At 44.7% G+C, this 25,473-nt stretch overlaps 1 long non-coding RNA gene across 1 annotated transcript in view; it reads left to right on the forward strand.

Annotated features, from left to right (window-relative positions):
- The window catches only part of LOC144823113 (uncharacterized), a 161,188-nt gene that overhangs the window by 99,355 nt on the left and 36,360 nt on the right, over positions 1-25,473 (forward strand). The window contains exon 2 of the long non-coding RNA XR_013608737.1: positions 3,105-3,195. This is a non-coding gene — a long non-coding RNA (uncharacterized LOC144823113). The remainder of the gene's footprint in view (positions 1-3,104; positions 3,196-25,473) is intronic.

Below are 25,473 nucleotides of genomic sequence, written 5' to 3' on the forward strand. Positions count from 1 at the left end.
CTCAATAAACTTAATTACAGGACTTGGGTCCATTTGAGATCCTTCTGTGGGGGTAGCACTATCTAAACATGGTTCTGGTAGGGTAGGAGTAGAAATCACAGAGATGGGAGTGGGTTCGGGGTCATATATAGGATCATTTACCTTCCGTAGTCAATCAATGTCTTCCAAACAACCGTACTGATTGGAAGTTGGTACCCCTTCCCACCTACGGTTGTGGCCTTGCCATCCATCCCCTCGCCTGCCCCGCCCAGTATTTTGGACTAATAACCATTTCCCCTCTAGATTTGAATTTTGTCGTGGAGGGTAAAAGAAAGTAAGAGGCCTGACAACAATTGATGAATTATCGCCTTGTGTAACCCATGAGCATAGATGTTGTGCTGTACATGGATCGGCAAAAGAAACAACAATACAGTCACCCGGGATAGACTTAGATGTTGGGCCTACCCAAGGTACTCTACGTACCATTAGAATGTTGCTTCTTAAATGATTTGGTAACTGTCTGTTTGTGTTCAGCCAATAAATAACCTTGTTTTTAGTGACCAAAAATTCTCTTGGGATTGTGACTCCAAAGCGGGCACACCAGCTAGTACTACAACATATGGCCTAGCATCAGGGGGTAGATCTATAAAACCCCCGCGGAAGTTGTGTGTATTTCTAAGTCCTTGCGGATATAAGCTTTGGGTCACGGTCCCATTAGATTTATGGTCAATACCCCGAGGCCCAGATTTTGTCGGAGGTATACCTTGGGCAGGGCCAAGGGATGGGGCCTTAATTTGTGGGGTGGTAACTACGGGGTTACAAACCTTTGTGCGGGGTTTTGGTATAGGTTTAGATATGGGCAGGGGCTGAACGGGTGATGGTACGGCTGGAGCCTGTGTAGTACTCTCGTCTCCCTGTGAATTTTGAAATTCCATTTGTTTTAGGCTAAGACTAGCTAATGTAACAATTGTCTTGTCCATCTCTAACAGGTTATTTTCAATGCGTGAGAGTCGGAGTTCAAGGGGGGCTAAGAGCTTTTTCAGTGTCTCCCATACAATTTTAAGGAAATCTTCATCACCCTCCTGTGTCTCGCCTAACGGTCCCTCAATAACCCCCTCAACAAAATGTGGACGAGTTGCATCCACTATTAAATCTAATTCCACACTGTCTGTACTAGCACCAGTCTCCTCGCTCCTTAGACAACCATTTGCTTGTGGAACATCAACACCCGCCCTGTTTAAAGCTGGGAGTCTTCGATTGTTGAAGAATTGAGCCCTAGCAACTTTAGCCTTTTTCCTGGCATATGCTGATCTTGCTAGGCGTTTCCTTTTTTGAATTGCATCCCATTTATTAACACTTATAATTGGCTTGTTCGCCTCAACACATTTAGAGACGCCTAAATCCAAAACAGGAATATTTGGCAACAGGGTCTGTTTAGGTCCAGCAGAAGGTGGCAATGGAATAAAAGGTTGCTCCAAAGGTGGGGTTATTGCAGAGTGGTGAATAACTGCCTCAGTTATTAATGACCGGGGACCATCCAGGCGCTCAGGGGTTTTAGCGGAGGCAATGTTACCTAAAGATGATTTTTTTGATAAGGCTAGATCCTGGGATAGTCTTCGTGCAGCATCTAGCTCTAAGGACACTCCATTCTGCAATTTAGTGATTTCGATATCAATAGCCATATTGGTCTTAGTGATGAAATCGTCTAGGGTCCCATTAAGCATTTTCCCTCCCTTTGCAGTTTTACTGCGTGTACCCCGTGAACACATGACTAATCCTGAAACAAAGCTTAACTTATTCATTAAAAGGATTTAAACAAGGGGGGCAGCCCAGTCCAGTCCTTTCAGTCCTCGAACGGCCTCAAACGGCCCGCTCTTTGCCCGGTCTTCGCCCCGAGCTGCGTCCCGCGCTGCGGGAAACAAGATCTAGTTTATAGTGGAGGTGACGGGCTGTGGGCGGAGCAACAGGGAGAGCGTACCGGAAGCTGGTAATCGGTCAAGCAGGGACTCCTGGGAAATGGAGTCCCTGCAATGCTCGCAGCCCCGTTCACTACCGCAGCTCGCCTCCAACAGACCGCAGCCCCCTCTCGGCAAGACAAGCAGCCCCTCCCTTGCCTCCAGGCGATGCGGCACCCGCGGAGCGGGTGCGGCGAGGTCCGTGAGTGTAATGGCAGGTTCTCCTCCTCGACGTAGCTCCTCACAAGTAGGGTCTTGAAAAGTGGTCCCGCAAGGAAAAGGGCACTGGGGGTTTAAATGGCAACAGGTGGGCAGCGGGCGGAGCAACAGGGAGAGCGGACCGGAAGCTGGTAATCGGTCAAGCAGGGACTCCTGGGAAATGGAGTCCCTGCAACGCTCGCAGCCCCGTTCACTACCGCAGCTCGCCTCCAACAGACCGCAGCCCCCTCTCGGCAAGACAAGCAGCCCCTCCCACGCCTCCAGGCGATGCGGCACCCGCGGAGCGGGTGCGGCGAGGTCCGTGAGTGTAATGGCAGGTTCTCCTCCTCGACGTAGCTCCTCACAAGTAGGGTCTTGAAAAGTGGTCCCGCAAGGAAAAGGGCACTGGGGGTTTAAATGGCAACAGGTGGGCAGCGGGCGGAGCAACAGGGAGAGCGGACCGGAAGCTGGTAATCGGTCAAGCAAGGACTCCTGGGAAATGGAGTCCCTGCAACGCTCGCAGCCCCGTTCACTACCGCAGCTCGCCTCCAACAGACCGCAGCCCCCTCTCGGCAAGACAAGCAGCCCCTCCCACGCCTCCAGGCGATGCGGCACCCGCGGAGCGGGTGCGGCGAGGTCCGTGAGTGTACTGGCAGGTTCTCCTCCTCGACGTAGCTCCTCACAAGTAGGGTCTTGAAAAGTGGTAGTCAGTACAGAGTAGTTCAGTGGTGTGGCTAAAGGAGACTCTGTTTCCTCCTGCGAAGACGAGTTCGAGTGTGTGTCCTGCTGTGTGAGTGGAGCCTGATTATCCCCGACCATGTCGTTTCTATATTGAAATTAAGCTAATTGTATTCCTTGCTACGCAGTTCTAATTTTTTAACCAGCCTAAACACAAATTTCCAAACATGGTGCAGGATTTGTAATCATTGTGAAACCAAGTGGAATTAATATACGTGTATTTTTTTATTCCAGGAGCTGGGTTTCTTGTTAAACCTTTTCGCGCTGGTGAATTCCTGCGGTGCCTTAGCAGAACGGAAATCAGACAATCTGACTGAACTCAGCAGTAAGTACTGCTTGCGCCACATCCGGAAAGATGGCTTGGCCGGTTAAGGCAAATACTGCAGAGGTCTGTGAGTAAACCGTAGGCAACATGTCCTAATGAAGTTAGGGGCGGTGCCAATTTATCATTCGGAGATCGAAAACATCGAAAACATGACATAGGTGTGACATACAAACACTCAATAAGACATAGCTAAAATACAATACCATTAGCAAAGCAAATAGCTTTAACTTAAACAAAGGCGAGACCTATTGCATTTCCAATGATTGTTAATATTATGTTGTCACTATCAATAAAACAAATGCCTATAGGCTTTGACAAAAGATTTTCATTATCAGCCGCTGCCGATTGGTTTCTCAACACGTTTTCACAGTAAATCACCCTTTGCCTACAAACTTTTACATAGAATTTTTCAGAAGTAATACGCCACTGGTGAATGACTTTATTGAAGGGTTCTTCACAATCAATTTCCCCTTTTCTAAGGGATTTGACAACAGGGTTTTTGTGGCACACTAGGCAAGTTAAGAGTTAATATCTTTTAAAAAAAATGTTTACACGAGCTGGCAAACAAAGGCTCCCATGAAGCAGAGCTTTAAATGCAAATACTTCTATAACTTCGGGGTAGTTTAGGAAGCAGTTGGGGGTATGACATTTTACAAGCTTACTGGTAATTCCATGAACAGTCCCAGCCCAGGAAGAAAGACCAATAAAGCTCAAGGACTTGTTGGATGTAACTGTGGGGTTAAATGAGAGTTTCTGGGCTAGAGAGGGCTCACCATAAGTCTTTGTAGGACTGATCTTTCTCCTGGACCTCAAAGTGATTGCAGACCTTTATCCTGCCTGCAATCTGAGATCTCCTCTTCTAGAAAACGTCATCCTATAGGGACACACTCCCACCTCCCTCTATTTGATAGGTGGCCTCTCACTTCAAGACAGAGGTAGCATGGACAGGACCCAGATCTGATGCACAGCTCCTAGACAGACCGATGACTCCACTGGACAGGCCTTCCTTTGGGGGATGCACTCCTGCAAATATCTCTGTGCAGCAGACATTTCCTGCTTCTCATGGCAGTCTTCACTTCTCCTTGCTGTGCCATGGCTGGGGAGCTGCCAGTTAAAAACGTCAGTCATGAAGCATAAATCTCCTTGTGTGAAGTTTGGGCCCATGTCAGTGAGAACTCTGGACAACACTGACCTGGGGTTTGGGCCCAGTATTCATCCTTGGTTGGCAAATGCATTGTGAATTGCAGAGTTCCTCTCAGTTTTTTTGTCATGTCTGGGTTTTCGGGTGTTGATAGGTTTCACACAGGCTGCACATGCCACAGTTTTTGTCTTGTATAGTCAGCAAGCAGAGTAGATTAAGATCGGTGTTCACACACACCAGTGGAAATCAAAGGTGGAAAAGGCATCCCCCCTGTCTATTTCACAAGCGCATTTGTGGTGACTGCTCAGTCGAGGGGAAGCTGGATGGTGGTTGGAGCCTCCTTGGCACTACAAAGATAGATCACCCCACGCCCTCTCATTATTGGTTTCTGACTCACTTCAAAGGATAGGATGGAATGTCCCAAGGCTTCCCTCAACAAATAATGTAATCACAGGCCTGCATCCAATCTCCATCTTCTGATTCACCCCGTTCCAAGATGAATTCCTGTTCTCATACAGTGAAGAATAACACACATGCTGCATGCACACCCTGCTACCTACAAGCAGAGTAAACATGCCCTCACCATCAATGTGCAGATGGATGGAGTTAAGGCTCCAGATGAGGGGCCTACCCAGGCTTTTCACCTGGAAAGGTCAGTAGATAGCTCTCTTGTGAATGTGATAGGCAACAGGCCTATTCATCCTCCTATAATACACCACTGCCGTTCCCTCTCAGCACGGCGAGAGGACGGTAATAACTCTCAAAATCGCTTGTACTTTTTGAAACTGACTTCAGCTCTGGTTTATATCTTTATATGGGAGGCTATCTAAGAACATGCATCATTGCCAAGATCAGCAAGGCAACAACTCGCAGAGCCATGCTATGGATTATTAGCAGCGTAACACAAAGAAAGGGTGCATGCTCTCCAGTGCAAGGCAGGAGACATTCCTGCCCCGGCATAATTCATGGAAATGCTAGGTCTAGATTTGATGCACTTTTTTGGAAGAGAAAAAATTATATAAGAAGGACCTTCCTAACTGTGATGGTTTAGGAACATAGCTAAAAAAAGGACATTGCACCTATTCAACCACTGAACATATTTAGAGCCAGATGCACAAAGCCATTTCACATTTTTTAACGGGCCGAGTCGCTATATCGGCCCGTTAAGAAATGCAAAATGGCCTTTTCCTACGTACAATGGCCAAATCGCTATCACAATTTGCGATTTCTACCCTGTGGAAATTGCAAATTGCAACTGCGATTTAGGGAATCGCAAACAAGGATTACCTATTTGCAATTCCCAAAGCACATGTACAGAGCATTTTCTGAAATGCAAATTGGGCATTTAGGAAATGCAATTACCATTGACTTAAAAAATTATTAAAATGGCAAATGTGCACTTGCATGTGCCTAGGAAATTCGATGTGACTCCAGGGGGACCTTAAGCCAAGAGGCACCTAGACTTTGCATTTCTTAGATCGTCAAAAGAAAGGTCAATCCGCCTAAAGGGGCAAAAGAATTTACAGTACCTTAATCGACCTTTAAAACAAAGTATTTGACAACTTAATTGGGGGCAATTACTTCTGAAACGGCCTTATAGAAGAGAGAATAGGGTCTGTTCAGCGATTGTTTTTTTTTTGAACGAGTACTACTACTGTATATGAGCATACTGAGGCTTCTGCCATGACTTTGCCCATTGAAGCATGATAACACCCACGGATAATTATACCATGATACTTGACAAACGCAGGGACCCATGTGATAATATTCGCGGGGATGTAGTTCAACTGACAATTACAATTCAGCCCGACCCAGAGATAATGCAATACGTGGTCCCCTGAGAAATACTTCTGTACGGTAGTGAATACACCACCTCTTAAAAGCTAACGGAAAGATGACCGGACTTTAAAACCAGCAAGGTAATCCCTACCAGCGGTTCTGTTACAACTCAAATGTAGGGGGTGCTTTGGCAGTATTAAACATGTTGGATATCAAATTGGCAAATTATAGCAAAAATATTTTCTCATTACTAGAAAGCAAATTCCCAGACCTGTTCAAGGAAATCTGGGGCTTTTAAAACAATCTTTGGAGGATAAAATCAACACCATTTGCATGATGCGCCAGCAAAGAGCAAAGATCCCTAGCTGTGAGTGCCCAAAGTATGGACACGCATGCTTCAGCTATTGTGCTAGATAATATAACGGACACATGAGACAGGTGGATTATTGTGGGGCCTGCACACGCATCTGCTACCTTACCAGGGAAGCGAATGGAAAATCTTGCAGAGACCCTTCCTGACAATGAATTGAAACATGCGACCCAAGGCAAAGGAGGCCTTCATCCACTCCCCCCAGAATCCAATTCTTATGTAATTGTTCTTGAATCAGTTCCTCCTTTAAAAACTGTGCAGACAGAAGGTCTAGAGTTAATCCATAAGAGCGCTCATTGGCTAGGAAAAAATGCAGGTTGGCATAGCGAGTGTGTTGGGAGGGTCAGGAACCCAAGCAGTCATTGGGGGATTAGGCAGTCTTTAGTTTCAGAAGGCCAATATTGGTTAAAACATTGTTACGATTGAATTATCTGGCCAAACCACCTGGAAGATTTCGCGCTCACCCACTTGATTTCCTTTACAGACCACCATCTCAACTCCATATCCATGAAAGTGATGAAAACAGGAGCCAGTTGTAAAGGCCTTTCTCACTTTAGCAAAAAGAACAATTGATGGACAGAATACAAAATAATGTCATACGTTCACCCCAGTACAGAAATCTGGGCCTAAATCCATTGTTGTTTTGCTCACCATGCCATTCCAGTTTGGGCCCAGCCAAATGCAAATCAGTCTTGACCCTGCACCCAATGGGAACAGTACAGCCCGAACTGCCAGGCCAGTTCCTCCCTGGACTGGAAACAAGCATCCTAGGACCAGTTTCGGGCTTTCAGCCCTCATCAGCCAGGGTAGCTTGATTCCAGTGGCATGGAGAGCACGGGACTCAGGTCTGAGCATATCCGTCCCACACGGGGTGGCAAATGCAAAAAGAACAATTAATGGACAGAATGCAGAACAATGTCTCAAACGCTCCGTCCATCATCCCCTTTGGTATCGCTTTGTTCGCCCTACGTTGGCAGGGTATGCCCAGACGTGGGTCCCTTGCTCACTTTGCCACTGGATTCAAATTAGCCTGGCTGATGAGGGTTATGTACCCGAAACCGGTCCCAGGATGCTTGTTTCCGGTCCAGGGAAGACATGGCTTGGCAGTTCGGGCTGGACTGTTCCCATGAGGCACAGGGTCAGACTGATTTGCCAGACTGATTTGCATATGGCCATGTCTGAACTGGGGTTGTGGAGTGAGCTAAAGAATGGTGATTGATTAAACCCAGATCAGTTGACTGGGGGTGAGTGTTTGATTTGCTGAAACGCTCTGTTCATCATCCCCTTTGGTATTGCTTTCTCACCTTAGGGCATCAATTTAAAGTTGACAAACAGATTAGCTCCTCTGGACTCTGTACATGATGTTGAGTGCCTGGGAAGCCAGTTCGCCTCTATAACTTTAAATCCCTCACAATCTGACATTCATAGTATAAATCACGCCCCTACCCCGGATACAGATGATAGAACAACTCAAAGGAGTGGTATCACCCATTGCATAAATAAAGGCCTAAACTTTCTTTCCTGGAATATAGCTGGCATTCGTTCTAAATTGCCTGACTTAGAATGTCTGGACTTTATAAAAAAAAAATATGACATCATCTGTTGTCAGGGGGCATGTGCTTTAGATTACTTTTTGGTAAATGGTTTTTGTACATTATGCTAAGTAGCTAGTCCTTCTTAAGTGGGCAGACACAAAGAGGGACTAGCGATTTTTTATTTCAAGTAACATTTCATGCTTAGGTGCTGATATTATTGTGGGCACCCTCATTTAGGAAACTCACAGCGACTCCGGTAGTTGTGAACAAGTTTGTTTTATTAAGAGCAGAGCTGCAGCCAACAATGTCTTATAGCAACAAAGAGTCAGCTCAACTGTCAACCCAGTTGAACATTAATATTACACCTTAAGTCACGCAGCATTCTATGGAATGTTCCCACAACACTGCAGACAATATATCTCCCCATAGTCTGAGAGTACTACATTACTCGTTCCCTTAAACCACGGGTACTCATAGTACGGCCCGCGGGCCGCCAGCGGCCCGGCAAGCCTTCCTTGGCGGCCCGCGGACCTTGCAGACATCCTACCTGTGTTTTAAAAAAAAAAAAATTAAATCGTGTTAGCAAACACTGCAGGTTGCAGCAGCCCATCTCTGAGAGACTCTGCTCTGTGGGGGCCGGGGGGATTCCAGTGATTGTCAGCCTGGAGATGCAGGGGCGCTAAGAAGTGAAATACAAGCAACAAAGTTTTATTAACATGTAAATAAATACACAACAATGCACATATGTAAACATAACAGAATTTTAATCTCGAAACCTCAATGGTTTAACAATGTTCCCTCTACTACTCCTTAGTTCGGACACAGGGTGAAAGGAACGCCTGGATTCAGAAACATCAATGTCAAAAGAGGAAGATGAAGAAGGAACAACAATAGGATGCAAAGACGAATTAAATGGAACAGAAAGATCACGAGGAGGAGCATTATGGGCAGGGCAGGACTGGCCATAGCGGGCACCGGGCAATCCCCCGGTGCGCTGCACGGATGGGGGCCAGTTTTGGGCCCCTGGGGGCCATTTTTGTTACCGGGCCGTTTTTCGGCCCTGTACCAAAATCGGGCAAAAAGTGGCCCTGGTAAAGAGCTCGGGCACCTCCAACACCCCGAGTGGGGAGGGGAGGAGGGGGGGGGCGGCCGAGCACTCTGCCAGGGCCGGTTGAGGTTCCCAGTCCGGCCCTGATCATGGGGATGCACCTTCACCTCTCTTCCTTTATTCACCATTCATTCCTGCTTGTTCTCACTGCATTCCTGGCCACGACCTCAATTCTGACAAGAGGTTTGAATTTCGACATTCCTTTAGGGACATGATTTGGATCTTTGACACAAACCCAATCTCCCACACACAGGTCTCTTTCTATAGATTTTACTCTATGCAAAGTGTCATAGTGACTTTTCATTTTAACCTGACATTTTTACACATTAGGTCTCACAACTTTGTCTACATTTAACATGTGGTCACTTTTGTTCTGACACTCTCGTAACCATGCAGGACACAACCTGGAAGCAGGAGGACGTCCACGCAGAATTTCAAATGGCGAGAGACCAGAAACAGCATTAGGACAAGACCTATCTGACCACAGCATTTCTTCAACAACTTTGCAAACGTCAATCTTGTTCTGAATAGCCCACTGTAAACACTCTACCAGTGTGCAGTTCATTTTTTCTACTAGACCGTTTGCTTGAGGATGATATAAAGCAACACATTTGTGTTTAATAGCGTTGGTGTCGAGAAAACTTTTCATTTCTCTAGAAATAAATTGGACACCATTGTCTGAGATAATTTCTTTGGGAAAACCTTCTCTCAAAAACACATGTTTTTTAAACTTGATATCACCAGCTGTGTTTGGCTCTTCTACAAATTTTACTTCCCACCATTTACTATAACAGTCAACAACTACAAGAGCAAATTTAAACTTTTGTGGAAGAACCAAAAAGGACCAATGAAATCTTTGGTAAGCTTGCACCAAGCAAATTCAGGTAATTTGACAGGCTGAAGAGGAACCGCTTCAGTTTTAAGTCCTTAATCACTAGTGGCACAAACAACACATGCCCGAACACTAGCGATAATAGCAGAATCCATCCCAGGCCACCAATAACTGTCTCTGATTTTTCTTTTGGTTATGGTCTGGCCTAAGTGTCCCTCATCACCATACATAATGATCCTGTCCCTCAAAGAGACAGGTGGAATACATTTGTTTTCCCGTACCAACATCCCTTTTTCTTCAATTGACAATTCATCAGATACTTTTAAATAAGGTTTTAAGGCCTGAGGTCAAGCTTTTTCTTTAGGCCAACCATTCATAACATACTTCCTTACATTTTCCAACTCAACATCCTTTAAAGATTCCGAAATCCACTCTTGTTCAGTAAAAGTAGTGTTGTGGCAAACACTAGCAATTAAACACTCTTCATCATTTTCATCATTGTTTTCTGGATATTCAGTAAAACTTAAAGATGAATGAGATAAGTAATCCGCCCGTATGTTCTTACCACCTGGGATGTATTCAACAATGAAATTGTATTGTAACAGTTTAGAACTTAATTTTGCTATTCTTGGTGTGTGATCTTTAATGGTAGAACCACTTAAAATACTGACTAGCGGTTTGTGATCAGTCTTGAGGACAAATTTTCCTCTCCAAATAAAACATTTAAATCTTTCGACTGCCCAACAACAGCCCAAAAGTTCTTTTTCGATGACAGAGAAGATTTTTTCATTAGACCTCAAAGACCTAGAAGCAAAACCAATGGTCACTTCAATTTGCACCTTCATCTGTGCAATGGTAGCACCCAAACCATCATTACTGGCGTCAACCGTAATGATACATTCCTGTGTAGGATCAAAAGGTGCAAGAACACCTGCTGAAATAATTTCTTTTATCAAACTTTCAAATTCTTCTTGACAGTTTCTTTCCCATAGAATTGTTTTCTCTTTCTTCAACAATTCTCTTAGCATAACAGTTTTAGCTGAGAAATATTGAATACATTTAGAATAAAATTCACAAGGTTCTAAAAATGAAGCCACATTCTCCTTTCTCCTGGGAGTAGGAGCCTTGGCTATTGCATCAACTAGTCCAGGTCTAGTTTCAACTCCTTCCTCAGAGATTACATCACCCAGATACTCGATTGCATTTTTTGCAAATTCACACTTCCCACGATTTGCTACAAGTACAAACTTTTGTAACCTTTCCAAAACTGCACACGTGTTTGTCATGAATGGACAGATTTTCTCCTGCTATTAAGATTCATCTTGGAACGTTACCACCCGTTCAATTCCTTCTAATACAATTTCTAAAACACATTGGAAAACGGCTGCCGCCGACGCAAGCCGAAAGGCATCCTTTTGAATTGATAGGAATCCATTGGTGAAACAAAAGCCGTAAGATGTGGTGACGACTCCTCAAGTACTATCTGATGATAAGCTGATGCTAAGTCAATCTTAAAGAAAAACTTAGCACCTGAAAATGTACTTTTGATGTCATCTATCCTAGGTAGAGGGTGGGAGTCGATCCAAATAACCTTGTTAAGACTTCTTAAGCCCACACACACTCTCAGTTGCCCATTCTTCTTCCTTGCTTTAACTAATGGACTTTACCATAAGGATGACTCAATAGTTTCTAGCACACCTTCATCACACATTGTTTTGAGAATCTTTGCTAAGTCTTCACGTACGCTGAAAGGCACATTCCTCAACTTATGTTTCACAGGTGTGACATCATCTTGTACTTTAATGTTGTGCTTGAACCCTCTGATTTTTCCAAATTTGTCACCAAATCCCATAGGAAACTTGTCAACCCACTTGGTACTATTTTCAACCATTTCAGATGACCCTTTGTTTTTCTCACAATCCGTTACTAAAGAAACTTGAACATCTCTGCCAGGTCTGAGAGTCATCCCAAAAAGGTCTTGGTGATACCATCCAAGAATATTTAGTCCCTTCTTAGCGACATATGCTTTTCCAAAAATGGTACGATTTTTAAACTTGAGTTGACACTCAAAATACCCAGACAATTCAATTTTCCTTCCATCATACGTTACAGGATTCCTGTCGGGAGGAAATAACTTGTTTCCCCCAGATTTCAGCAAATAGTTCATCGGTCACCATTGTCAATCTAGCCCCAGAATCAATAAGGAGTCTTACATTTTTCCCATCTACTTCAATGTATTTGTAAGGATCTTCTACACAGTCAGATTCATCATCTTGTACAACAACAATCATATCTCTTATTCCTCTCACACAAGTTTGTTCTTCATCTGAACTGTCACACAGATCTCCATCTGGAACGGAATTGATTTTGTCTCTAGGTGACTGACAAACTTTTAGCAAAATGCCCTATCTTATTACATAACTTACATTTTACATTTCTCGCAGGACAAGGCCGACCATTTGGCCCATGATTTGAATAGCGGACAATATTCAACTACATACAAGCGTTCCTCTCAAAAGGTACCGTTTTTTTCATTTTCTATTCAATGCAACGCAGCGCGATGATTTCTTATCCTTTAAAAGATAGTAACACCATCGATAAAGATATAGTTTACAGTACTGATCATCCAGCGCTATATCACAGTTTATAAACAAAAATATACAGGCCTGTTTTTCCTCCTAATCACGATGTTGAGTTATCTTCCCAAATCTGTCTTCAGCTTATTTATTTTTAAAAGCAAAGTTTCTTTCTGCATGGATCCACGGCTGTGGCTAAATCGTTGCCAAATTGTAGTGAAGTATCATGTAATGAAAGTCGGTAGGCAGGAATACTTCTTGTTCTGTGTTTATTAGCCACAGCTCCAGCAGTCCCAAAGTAACTGTCTAACAAAGAATCTCTCCACTGCAAACCCACATAGGACATTCTACATTCCAGTGATGTAATACTGGAATGTAGTAAACATGAGATCACCACAGGAAGGTGACGACCGGACACAGGGTAGGTCCTGTACCATGAGGAGCACTAATTGCAGCTCCTTATCTCACCACTGTGTGAGCGTCCCGGATGTCACGAGGGGGGCTCTCCCTTCTAAACTGTCTTGCTACTTTCTCCTACCAAACACTGTACCCTGTGGCCTTCATATCCCAAGCTGCCTTGGTTATTTAATCGCATTAATGTTTGTTCTCTCTACATGTGTATCCAGATGGTGCCTTGTATATCTGTTTATGTTAGACTACATCACAAGTCTAAACTTTAGGGTACAGCACTTCACAAACGCACACCCATACCGTCCCTACTTGAGGAGACGAGGATCCCTTGGTCTTGACGAAATGCCATGATCACTTGGACTGTAATAGGCCTGCAAAATGTTAACCCCCCCCTCACTGCACGTACACTAATTTGAGCTTGAAAGGCTGTAATTCCCCCTCTCTAGCTAAGACTTTACAGTCCGTGTTTTTACCATAGCATAGGAACCCAGCCAATAAAGGAAAACCGTGGGATCCCTATAGCTATTTTTAGCTCTCACTTACACCTTCCCACTTCTACTTAGATTACTCTTTGCACATATGTCCCTTCAACCCTCAAACTTCACATGGACCAAAAGAAAAGACCTCCGGCAAAGAGCCCCCTCACGGTGCCCATTGGGCATTGCAGCGCCGGCCCAACTAGAAGCTGCCAGATGATGAAGCATGACACCATTCGGAGTGTTTGAGGGCCCTTACTCCTAAAAGGAGCGATCCCCCCTGTGGTCCTCAAAACCTTCTGGCATTTGGGACACTAGCCCATCTTATCCCCTTTGGTACCCCCTTCCCTGCTTTCCCTAGGAACTGCACACCCTTGTTTTCTCCAAAATGGAGGGATAACATTATGACGCAGGACACATCAGAATGAATTAATTAAAATGTATTGATAACCTTATGACCACATACTGTCTTTTCCTAACCAGATTATCATACACCAGCTAGGTAGCCTTCATGTCTTTTCATAGCATGATTATCTATACCTGCTAGGTAGCCTTCTGACACAATTGCTTTTGCGAACCCCACCATTGTCTACAAGTGAAATAGAGGAACTAATCTTACTGGAAGAACTTCTCACAGAGATCAGTACCCTGGTGAATAACCTGAGTCTGATCACTCCCACACTTCACCAATCTAACCACATTCCACCAATTAACCCATTGACTCTGACTACACTTCTGCTAACTTTGTCCAGCACAACTGGACTACTGAACTTCTCACCTCCTTTTTTGACGTGCTTTCCTTTCTTGATACGAACAACATCACCTACCTTAAAATTAACCTCACTCACTCTGGCCCGACTTTCATCGACAACTTTTTGTCTGGTGTTTGCCACAGCAGTGTTCTTTCGGAATCTCAGTCACATTTTTCCAGTGACTCTCCAAATTTGACCTATTTTCCCATCCATCTCTGGCATATCCTGGTAATGGGTTTCCTTCTCTTCAAATAAAAAAAAGGAGATACCAAAGTGGAACTCTGTGGGGGGATGTAATAGAACCATACCATCGAATTCACAGCATTAATAAAAACACACCTGTTTGAGATTGCCGATCGCACACACTGTACCACCACCCAATTCATGCGCTCTACTTGACCATTGGTTTGGGGATGGTACAGTGACATTTTCAAGTGCTAAACATCACCAATCCTAAAAGAAATCCTCACTTCTTCATTCACAAATTGGACTCTATTATCAGAAAGTAAAAAATTTGCAAAGCCTTCCCACATGAAAATATTTCCTAAAAATTCAGTCACTGTTTTGGCATTAGGTCCTTACACAAATGTGACCTCAGGTCACTTTGAATACAAATCAACCAAAACCAACACATAGTGCCACTGGCTAGGAAGAACATAAAATGGGCCAACAAGGTGACCTTTTCCTATGAACAAGACAGGCATTCAATAGGTTGTAAAGGAGGCTTCCTCACTACAAAACTTTTCTCTGAGGTAGCACAAAGGGCACATTTGCTAACAAATTCATCTACTTCTCTATCAAGGGCCACCAAAAAGTTTGCCATGGCTGGTGTTTGCTTAAAGGTTGTTCTAAATTACCCTCGTGGGCCATCTTAATGAGCTTGTACCTCACCCCTGCAGGTGGTACCAATTTCTGTGCTTTAAGCAACAAATCATCCTCCACTGATCACTCTTTTGCCACCTTCCATAAAGGTTGACACACACGTTCAACAGATTTCTCATTGGGACATCTTTCCATAACATATTTGATAGTACATTTAAGGATTTCATCTGCAATAATTTCTGCTCGTCTTTCAGTTTCAGATGAAGCACTCATCACTTCCAAATTGACCGCTGCAATGCTCTGCTTGCACTCTACATCATCCTCATCATCACTTTTTCCCAAGGAGGATCTAGATAAGAAGTCAGCTCTTGCATTTTTATACCTTGAATGTGTACCATATTTAAATGAAATTATAAGAACTTCTTTGACAATCTTGCTATGTGAGAATTTTGATCTTTGGTCTTATCTACACTCAATATGGTTTCCAAAGGCTTGCGATCAGTCCTTACTATAGTAGAGAAGTGTGTTTCTGGCTCCGTAAGCGTCCTAGATGCATACTCAATAGTGTTTTCACTTCCAGTATCACACTGGGTAAGAACTGTCTCCAAACTGTGGCTGCTGGCATCAACAGTTATAGAGCAAGACAATTTCAGATGAATTGGTTAGAGAACCCTGGAGCTTGCCAGTTGCCTTTTACATCATTCAAAGGCTTCTTAACACCCAACTTCCCACACAAAAGGCACATTTGTTTTCAACAGCCAAGTCAAAGGTTTTATGTGAGAAGCATAATCAGGAATAAATCAGGCATAGAACTCACACAATCCCATAAATTACTTGACAGGTGCAGCACCATTGATACAAAAAAAAGACACACAGATGATGGGCGGAATGCAGAGCAAATCAAACATTCATCCCCAGTCAAGAGATCTGGGTTAAATCCATAGTTCTTTTGCTCACCAAGCCACCCCAGTTTAGGCACAGTCATATGCAAATCAGTCTTGACCCTGTGCCTCATGGGAACAGTCCAGCCCGAATTGCCAAGCCAGGTCCTACCTGGTCTGGAAACAAGCATACTATGATTGGTTTCGGGGCATCACCCCTCATTAGCCAGGCTAGCTTGAATCCAGTGGCACAGTGAGCCCGGGACCCACGTCTGAGCATACCCGGTGCACTTAGGTACTGGAGTGAATGTAAGACAGTGTTCTGTATCCTGCCCATCAATTCTTTTTGGGTGTTGTTTTTGCATTTGTCACCCCGAATGGGACAGGTATGCCCAGACTGGGGTCCCTGGCCTGGCAGTTCGGGCTGGACTGTTCCCAAACTTGAATGGCATGGGCAGCAAAACAAACAATGGATTTAGGTCCAGATCTCTGTACTAGGGTGAATGTATGACATTGTTCTGCATTCTGTCCATCAATTTCTTTTTTGCATTTGTACCCTGAGTTTTTTTACAGCATTGATAATGGCATCAGCCACACCCGGAGTTGGTTCAATGCCATCACCGGACACAACATGACCTAAGTACTCTACTTTGCCTTTTAACAACTCACATTTCTCCATTTTAAGAAACACCCCTTTGTCCTGAAATATGGATAGCATCTAATTAAGAATACAGTCATGTTCATCTATGGACACTGCAAGGATCAGTACATCATCCTGAAATGCTGCCACCCTCTTCATTCCCTTAAACAGTTGGTACATGATTCTCTGAAATATTGAGGCTGCTGAAGCCAAATCAAACAGCATCCTGCAGTACTGGAAAGTGCCACATGGTGAGAAAAAAATGTCATCTAATATCTGGACTCAGGTTCTAAAACCCCCTGGTGGTATGCTGTGCTAAGTCAAACCTCATAAACCACTTTGCCTCAGGGATAAGTGCCAACATGTTCGCAATTTTTGGGAGAGGAGGAGAATCCACCATATAGCCCTGTTAAGGATATGGAAATCAATGCAAACCCTCAAATACCCATTCTGTTTGCATGTGGGCTCTATTATCATCCCTTGGTCACACAATTCTTTCAACTCCCTTTAGAGATCATCTGTGATGGAAAATTGAACACTACACAGCTTGTGTTTTATTGGAAATGTACCCTTCCTTAACTTTTATCTTGCGCCAGAATCCTTTGATAGTGCCTACCTTACCAGAAAACACTAAAGGAAACTTGGTTCTTATCTGTTCCATTTGGTCTTCACACACCACTGAGACTTGGTCCTTGGGTCAAAACCATTCTAAAAAGCCCTTGGTGGAACCATCCTAATATGCTCAAACCCTTGATTGCCACGTATATTTTCCCAAACATTTTCCTTCCTTTGAAGACCAAAGTTTCCTCAAAGTCCCGCCAACTCAATTCTCCTACCCGTATAGGAAACCGGGCTCAGGCCGGCGGCTCCAACAATTTTCCCTGGCAATCATTCCTGAAAAAACTCTTCAGTGATCATAGTTATCCTGGCTCCTGAATCGACCAACAATGTAATAATCTGGTCCCCAACTCCTACATTAATGTAGGGATCAACACTTGGATGGATCACCTTTGGTGATATCTTCCTCAGAGATCACTAATACCATATTCTTCAAATCATTCTGTAATTTATCTACACTGTATTCAGGCCCTTTCTCAGAACCTTCAATGACTACATTTGTTGCTTTGCCATGAGTCTTCTTTTGCCCTTGACACACCTTGGCAAAATGCCCTAATGTGTTGCAATGTCTGCATGTTACAAATTTCGCTTTACAAGCTGTCCCCCCTTTAACATGTGCCAAATTACCACATCTGTAACAGAAAGATGTTGTTTGAAAAATTACTTCTACTCGATCTCCATGGTTCCCTACGTCCTTGGACTCTGATCTCTTTAGCAACATTGCTTTCTTTACATTTTAGTACACCCACCCCGTCACTTTTCTCTTAAAGTTCCATGACTGAAATCTGTGACGTTTTTATGCACTTAGAAATGCACAACGTCTCATCTAACGTCGGATTACCTAGGGACAACAATTTTTGTTGGATTTTTTTAACAATGACAAATAAACTGTAAAATTCTCAAAACTACATTGAAGCACCAATCTGTTAAGTGCTGATACATAGGTATCTACACTTTCACCAGTAAGTTGTTTCTTCAAAAAATTTTTGTCTTAGTACCACAAGGCTTGGTTGCAGATCAGACCTTATCTCCTACTTCTTTATAGTCTCCGTATATTCGTCAATGACCTCCCTTTTCACAATGGCCACATTATTTAAGACTTTATAAATTGAGCGGCCCCCAAAACCAGTAGAGTGTAAGATTAGGTATCTTTTCCTTTCAGGGCAGCATCTAGATGCTCCAATTGCCCGCAGGTAAGTTTGGAATGCATCCAACCAATTCCTACAACAAATAAGAGGTTTGCCAGGGGATTCTAAAAAATGGAGGAAGAGGATTAACAGATTGCATAATCCCTGCAGACTGGATTTGATGTTCTGAAACTGTGGTGAAACGATAGATGATATGCCTATCATAGAAGGACAGAAAAACTGGTTAAGATAGGAAGTGTGCATATCACTGGCTGTAAACACCCTAGTATACAGGTGAAGTCTAATGAGAATGTTACAAAAGTGTGCGTATCACTGACTCTTGACACACTTAGTATATATTACTGGCTGTAAACATACCGGTATAAAGTGTATTCTAATGAGAATATTGCAATAGCGTGCGTATCGCTGACTCTTGAAATTGCATTACATGCCCCTCACTGATTGGAGATCAAAGTGGATAAGTGTGCTTATCATAACAAGTATGCATATCCTTGCCTGTTGATAGGTGTACAAGTGTACTCCACTGAGAATGATACATGAGTGTGCATTTCACTGGATCTTGACACGCTTGTTTAATGCCCCTCACTGATATAAGACAATATTGGGTAAGTGTGCTTGTTACTGATGAATGTGCGCACCACTGCCCAGTAGAGAGTGAAGGGGCATAGGGGATTGGAGGGGGAGGGCCAAAATACAAGAATGAATAAAATATGACTTACCTCTTCTGCCGGTTGTGTCTCTCCTACGCTTCTCCACAATCCCGGAACCAGGAAGCAACCAGGGTCCCCTAAGCCAATCACAATGTTTCAGTGCAACGTTGTGATTGGTCTGAGCGCCGTGGATCATCGCTCAGGCAGGAACTGGGGGCCTTGGCATGTTCCCCACCAGGCTTGTAATGCAGCCTGGTGGGGAACATGCAAAGTGTGCATGACTGTTTGGCCGGTCCAAGACGGCTTGCCAAGCAGTTAGGCGCACTTGAAGTGTGCAAACCACTATTTCCCTTGTGCCACTAGCCCCGCCCCCGCTCAAACCGAGCCCCGAACCTGTGAAAAGTAAAATGATAACTAAGATTATCATTTTATTTTTCCTACTCTGAGAGCAGTGGGGTGACGCTCCTCCATCACTGTAGGTGAATACCAATATAAAATGTCACTCAATATCGCCAAAGTTTTGCGCTACAATAGGCATATAATTGAATGGCAGAGGACCATTTTTTAAATTACACTCTCTGCCGCGTTGCCTGGATCGTAATCATGCAATTTCCAATGTTGTAATTTACATAAGAAAATATATTTTCTTATGTAAATTACAACATTAGAATCTTTCTGGCAACTGATTAGATTGACCCACTGTGCACTGCATGCAATAGGGTGTGATTGAAGTTTGGATGTTGTGTACAAGAATGGTATGCTAAAAGGAAATCCCAAAGGGAGTTTTTCTTAGACTTATATGTTGATTCAATGTGGACATTGGGGCTGCTTTTAATGCTCATTGATGTCTGTTGGCTCTAGTTTTTTTACGGAGTTTTATATAACGCGAACTTGACTCGGTATTGGGTATCAGAGCGCTTCTCAAGGGAGACTGCTCCCTTCCTTGCTTAACCTAGGCCTGGGCACTGGAGGGCCCCCGCGGCCCTGCGGTGCGGCTCTAGGACCAGCCCAGGTCCAGTCCACCATTCTCGCATGTGGGTCCGCAGGGGGCCAGGCGCCGGCGGCCACTGAGATCATCCAACTCACGTTCCTTCTGCCTCATGCTGCTCTTCTCCTCACTCTCCTTTCTTCTGCCTCATGCTGCTCTTCTCCTCACTCTCCTTCCTTGTGCCTCACGCTGCTCTTCTCCTCAGTCTCCGTCCTTGTGCCTCACGCTGCTCTTCTCCTAACTCTCCATCCATGTGCCTCACGCTGCTCTTCTCCTCACTCTCCGTACTTGTGCCTTACGCTGCTCTTCTCCTCCCTTTCCTTCCTTGTGCCTCACGCTGCTCTTCGCCTCACTCTTCTTTCTTGTGCCTCATACTGCTCTTCTTCCTCACTCTCCTTCCTTTTGCCTCACGCTGCTCTTTTCCTCCTAACTCTCCTTATGCCTCATGCTGCTCTTTTCGTCCTACCTCCCCTGTGCCTCACACTGCTCTTCTTCCTTACTCTTCTTTCTTGTGCCTCACGCTTCTCTTCTCCTCTCTCCTTTGTTGTGCCTCACGCTGCTCTTTTCCTCCTCACTCTCCTTATGCCTTACGCTGTTCTTTTCCTCCTACCTCTCCTTCCTTGTGCCTCACGCTACTCTTCTCATCCTAACTCTCCGTCCTTAAGCTTCACACTGCTCTTCTTACTCTCCTTCCTTGTACTTCATGCTGCTCTTCTCACTCTCCTTCCATGTGCATCATGCTGCTCTTCTTACTCTACTTCCTTGTGCTTCACTCCGCTTTTCTCACTATCCTTCCTTGTGCTTCACACTGCTCTTCTCACTGTTCTTCCTTGTGCCTCTCGCTGCTCTTCTCCTCCTCACTCATCGTCCTTGTGCCTTACGCTTTTTTTCTCCTCACTCTCCTTCCTTCTACCTCCTGCTGCTTTTCTCACTCTCCTTCCTTGTGCCTCAGCATCAGCACACCACCACCTCCTCATTAGTGGACCACCTCAGTGCCAGTGCAGCTCCACCTCAGCAACAGTGCAGCCCTACCTCGGCAACTGCACAGCCCCACCTCGGCAACTGCACAGCCCCACCTCGGCAACTGCACAGCCCCACCTCGGCAACTGCACAGCCCCACCTCGGCAACTGCACAGCCCCACCTCGGCAACTGCACAGCCCAACCTCGGCAACAGCACAGCCCCACCTCGGCAACAGCACAGCCCCACCTCGGCAACAGCACAGCCCCACCTCGGCAACTGCACAGCCCCACCTCGGCAACTGCACAGCGCCACCTCGGCAACTGCACAGCCCCACCTCGGCAACTGCACAGCCCCACCTCGGCAACAGCACAGCAACCCCTTGGCATCAGTGCAGCATGACCTCAGCACTGCACCAACTCGGGATCACTTAGCACCACCTGAGCATCAGTGTAGCACAACTACCTCAGCATCACCTCCGCATCAGCACATCACCACCTCACCATCACTCAGCACCACCTCAGTCTGCCCTCTGAAACTAGCATCTGTTGATTCTCCCCTAGTGTCCTTCCACGGATTGTGTTGTAAATCAGGTACTATTTCCCAAACTTTACTCTCTTGATGTCTTCTTAGTTATATATAAGGTAACAAAAATACTTATAACACTTTTATTATAACTTTTGAACATGCTGCACAGCAACCACAATGCTCTACAGTATAGCTTAAAAACATAGGCAAAGCCAATCGCTCTGGCTAAACACATATAAGGTCCCAAAGGCGAGACCTATTGGCTAAGCCAATGCTAACTAGTGATTTAGCAGGGAAAGACGAGGCAGAGATCCCACCCTTTACAGGTTCCTGCCAAGGCAGTACTATCGATTTTATTGTAATGTCTTCCGATCTGCGAGCTTTATTTAAAGACTTTAAGATTGTTGTTAATCACCTGAACGATCATAATCCCCCTCTACCCGTGTCTGGATTTACAGGTTAAGTGTGAGTGTGTAGGTTTACAATCGGGCGAGCTGGATTGCAGGGAGAACAAGGGCACAAGGATAAAAAGGGACAAAATATATGCCACCTCTATTACGAAAGAGATTGTCTGCAAGAAACATGAATATACTATCACCTCGGTGTCACCTGAAGCCGGTAATAGCTTAGAGCTATCAGGCACCCTCACAGCCCCAAAACATATTAAAACTATATGTGGGCATAGATGGTTTAACTCAGCATGCTCATCTTCAGATTAACAACTATTAGAGACATTTAAACAGGCGCTACGCAATATCGCCCTTATTAGGAAACGTTGCTTATCAAATAAAACGGCCTTATATAATCTCGTGATCATCAGGTTATTAAATCAGCATGGGGCGATCTTAAAGCAGCGAGTATTGCCCGGGACCCCAGAAGATTCTGGGAAATAAAACACCACCCACATTTTATTGATAATACCACCTCTAAAAATTGTGAATGACATCCATGATGATTCATGGATGGCTCAGTTTGCAGGGGTCTTTAACTTAGACTGTAAGGTGGACCTACTAGCTGATGGTGCTGTGAATAATAACTCTCAGATTCTCTAGAATTATGGTAGTTCTGTTGAAGTCACTGAAATTGCCCTGCAATTATGACTTTTTCCTCATGAAAAGCCCGAGGGCCAGGCGAGGTACCTGTGGACATTGTTAAATTCAATTCCGCTTTACGGCTTCGATTATCATTAATGTATTAAAGGCTGTGATTCAAGCTGATCCCATAGGGACACGGAGGGAGGCAGTTATTTTTCCTATTTACAAGAAAGGGAATAGGAACACTCCAAAGTGCTACTGTCCAATTTTTCTTCTAGACTCAACTTAAATATTGGGAAGAGTCCTCTTAACAAGATTAGAGGATTGGGTTGATAAAAATTCAGTCTTTTCCGATGTCCAATATGGCTCTGGGACTGAAGAACAGCCTTTAGGGGCATATGTATCAAGCCCTTTTCCCGTTCACAAATGGGCCGATTCTCAGAATCTGACCATTTGCCAACGTGAAAAAGTCTTTTGGGATGTATCATCCCTAAAGGCCATCGCAAAATAGGGAATGGCAAGATTTCCGATTCCCTATTTTGTGAATGCATTTAAGGAATCGCAAATTATGATTCCTTAAATGCAATTCTGGAAGCACCCAAGTTGTGTGAATTTGCCTTAAGAAATCGCAAATTACCACCAACTACTAGTTGGTGGTAATTTGCGATTTTCTAGAAAAATGCACTTTTTTGCATTTTTCAAATTGCCTTGTGGCACACATACATGCCCTTAGAGCATGTATGTGCACACATGCATATTTCAGGGGTGTAACAGGGTGTCCTTTTGACACAATAGCACCCTTGAAATTGCATTCGCAATTTGCTAGTACCTAATGGGTTCTCGCAAATTGCGAATGCCTTCCCGTTCATTCCTATGGGCCTCTAGGGCCCATAGGAATGAATTGGAAGGTATTCCTTAATTGCGAATCGTAATTTGCGATTTGCCATTAAGGAATATCTAGGTATCGCAATTAATATTGCAAAACCTACATACATTGCCTTTTGCGAGTCCTTGTTATGTTATGTTATGTTATGTTAATCTGCATTTTTAAGCGCACGGGCACCCAAGGGTTTCATGGCGCTAGCGGTGAGGAAAGATTGGTAGCAGTTAACTTATCCCGAAGCTTGCTTGAATAGCCAGGTCTTCAAGGCACCCCGAAACTCCATGAGGTTGGTACATTTTCTGAGCGACAGGGGGAAAGAGTTCCACACCTTTGGGGCAAGAAAAGCAAAGCGACATCCACCTTGACGCTTCCGTTTAAAAGAGGGTAGGGTAAGAAGTGACAGATGGGCAGAACGAAGATTGCGAGTAGGCTCATGCTTGACGATTAGGTTGTTGATAAACATGGGACTTTTCCCGTGAAGAGCCTTAAAGGCCAGGCATCCAACTTTAAATATTACCCGTTGGGCTATGGGTAACCAATGGAGAGTAGCCAGCAATGGTTTCGCCGAGCTCCCACCGCGGTTCTTGAAGATCAATCTGGCCGCTTGGTTTTGCACAATTTGCAAGCGTTTAGACAAGAACAGGGGGAGGCCTAGATAAATAGAATTAGAAAAGTCCAGTCGGGACAGGACCAGGGCGAGTACCACTTGAATGAGCACGGAATGAGTTAGTAGATGAGCAATTTTTCTAATTTTACGGAGTTGATGGAAGCTGGTAGAAATCACAGCTTCCACTTGGCCTTTTAGGGAAAGGTCAGAATTTATGGTGATCCCGAGGCTTTTCACCGAGAGAGAGGGGGAGGGAGGAGATCCCATAGTCGACGGCCAGTAATGGGGACCCCAGCTGACCGATCTTTTGCCCGGGAGTACCAGCTCGGTCTTCCCTGGATTGAGTTTTAGGTGGTTCAGCTTCATCCACCGTTGAATGTGCAGCATGGTTGCCTGGAATTCCATGGCGGAGTCAGTTGAGTCCAGTGGGAAAATTAGCTGCAGGTCGTCAGCATAATTGTAGATCGTTACCCTCCTGTTCTTTAAGGAATGTAAAAGGGGTTTGAGATATAGATTGAACAGGAGGGGGGACAATGACGAGCCTTGCGGGACACCACAGGCGGTGGATAATTTGGGCGCGGTAAAATTCCCAAATTTGACTGCCTGGGTCCGGTTGCTCAGGAATGATTTAACCCAGCCGAGAGCCGAGCCTCGCAGACCAGCCTGTTCGACACGGTGTAATAAGATGGTATGATCCACCGTGTCGAACGCTGCCGACAGGTCCAGAAGCACCAAGGCCTGATGTATACCCCTGTCGGCGTTGGCCCTCATAGTGTCCATGACTGCGAGGATCACGGTTTCGGTTGAGTGCGCCTGGCGGAAGCCGGCTTGGTTGGGCTCCAGATAATCCGATGTTTCGATGAAATTGGATATACAGCCAGCCACGTGGGCTTCCGGGATATTTGCTCCAAAAGGGAGAAGGGATATGGGCCGGTAATTAGAAAGATTAGCCGGTTCGGCGCCCGGTTTTTTAATTAACGGGACCAACGTTGCATTTTTAAGCAAGTTAGGGACCATTCCCTGTGCAAGTGAATCATTCAAGAGTGGGAGTGCTGAGAAAACATCCCTTAGGACGTAGGGGGGGCAGCAGTCATTAGGTGAACCCGACTTCACTCGATTCATCAGTTCCACTAACCGAGGCTGATCGATCGGGGTGAAAACCTCAAGTTCAGATGGGTTTCGACATCTGTCCTCAATTGCTACCTCACTAAGCCTTTCCGGGATGCTTTCTTTTATGGTGGCTATCTTATCCATGAAGAAGTTGTTGAGCTGATTGCAGAGCTCTTGCGTAGGGGCTTGGGGGGTGGGGGGGGGGTGGAGGTTCTAACATCGTTACAGAGATCGTTCCCAACCCTAGAAATTTCTCTTGATTTGTTTTTCACGTTCAAGATTTTCTCAGAGAAAAATGCTGCCTTAGTAGTTAAAATGGAGTTCTTGTAGTTCCTGCGGGCAGCCGTGTATGACGCTCTGTCCTCCTCTGAGTACCCATGTCTCCATTTCCTCTCATATTGACGAAGTTCTAATTTTTGTTTCTTCAAAT

This window comes from Lissotriton helveticus, chromosome 3_1, assembly GCF_964261635.1.
Source record: "Lissotriton helveticus chromosome 3_1, aLisHel1.1, whole genome shotgun sequence".
NCBI lineage: Eukaryota > Metazoa > Chordata > Amphibia > Caudata > Salamandridae > Lissotriton > Lissotriton helveticus.